Source organism: Bubalus bubalis, chromosome 14 (genome assembly GCF_019923935.1).
Source record: "Bubalus bubalis isolate 160015118507 breed Murrah chromosome 14, NDDB_SH_1, whole genome shotgun sequence".
NCBI classification, from domain to species: Eukaryota; Metazoa; Chordata; class Mammalia; order Artiodactyla; family Bovidae; genus Bubalus; species Bubalus bubalis.
The window spans coordinates 11740863-11742693 of record NC_059170.1 but is presented as its reverse complement, the minus strand read 5'-3'; positions in this window follow the sequence as shown (position 1 = coordinate 11742693).

Here is a 1831-nt window from a genome sequence, read left to right as displayed (position 1 = left end):
CCACAGGATCACAAAGAGTCACACACAACTGAGCAACCAAACAACACCCCTCCTACTGATAATCAAAGTGACTTGGAAGCCACGTGAAGATGACACAGGCGCTATCAGCCTGGGCTCGTGAATAACTGTGGAGCAGAGCTACCTCCTGGCCTAGGATGTCGCCTCTGACTACTATATGGGAGACAAGCTTCTCTGTCTTTAGCCACATTACTTGGGGTCTTTTGTTAAAACAGCCGTGTCTTTTATCTTAACTAATACACAGCCCTGGGGAACATCAAGCCTGTGTTATACAGAGTCATTTCTCCCTCTTGCTCATTCATTCATTCATCTTGAAAGAAAGCATCTGAACTATGGGAATGCTGGCACACCAAGACAGTCATCAGGGGGTCTTATTTTATCAGTGCCTCAAAGGATAAAAGAGGAGAAAGGCTTGTGGATTGCTAGCAGAGCTCCTAAGAAGCTGGATCTGATACACTGGATCAAAGGAAGGAGCAGAGAATGACCTCCGAGGTGGAGGATGGAGGTGCCCAGGCTTGACCCTTCCACCTGGCCCAAGGGAATTTGGTCTGAGCAACTTAAAGGTCTAATTGAATTAGACTGAGACAGCAGTTCCATTCTCCAGAGAGTCTAACATGACAGAGGCCAATCATGGCTGGGAAGAGAGTCTATTTTAATCATCTCCTATTCACCTTGCAGATGAAGGAGAGATTTCTGCTCTAGGGTTAAGGGAATGCCCAAATAATCTGCTCACCCGTCATTGAATAGATATTATGGGCAGATTGATGGTATATACTCAGAGTCTGGGTGAGGAGAACACTGCATGCCACACGAGGCCACACAGGCATTGTACTCCAGAACACAGAGAACAGACCAGAGTCGGTGGGAAGCAGGTTTTATAGTATCAGAAGGGTGGGCTGACCCCTGGTCCCCAAGAGAGGATGTAATTGTCTTGATGGAGTAATTCCATGATCTGGCAGAGAACAGAAATCTACTACTTGAGGGATAAGCAGGAACTGCACCCAGTTCCCCTGATAGGGAGGGTTCTTTGGTAAGAGGACCTTAACTGTGGGAACAGAGTGGAGAAAGAAACTTGTAGCTGGGCCATTCAAGGCCCCTAAGTTTCACCAGATAATCATGGCAGCCCATCAAATTGTGCCTTAATTTTAAGACTTACACCATAGAAGTTTCCCCAGGAATCATAACCTTAGGAGACACAAAACATTGTCAGCAACATAAGCTCAGGGAGCCTCAGCATGTATAGGACCTCAACCCAGAGAGTCCAGAATCTCAGAAAACCCAACTCATTAGTGCTCAGTGCTGCCCAGAGTGGGCTCAGCGCTGAGCATCAACCAGAGAGGGGCAAATGATAGAGGCACCATGCTCCTTGCATCTTCGTGACCACCTCCTCCTCCTTGTAAATCACCCTGCCTCATCCAGGTTCAAAATCCCCACCCCCAGCTGTTTAAATCCCTCACCTTCCTTCATATCTCCTGCATTTGACACAAACAGACATTAATACATCTGCCCTTTGCTCCTATAAGAAAACAGGCTCTGTAACCAAGACAACTAGTTTTGGCCTATAGCACTGAACATGGAAAACAGCAGGCTGTCAGAGATAAGGGTCCATCTTCAGACCCTGACTTATAGACCCCTACCTCCTGTCCTCCGCCTTGTTTGCTCCTGGTGACCTAGCTCAGCCAACCAGAGAGTCGTGTCTGCTTTCTGCTCTGACCTTTCTCAACTTTTAGCATCAATTTCTGCCTTGAGATGCCATCTTGGCTGAACCCAAAGAAAGAGGTGAACTTTGTTCTGCTTTGATTGTGACTCAGGC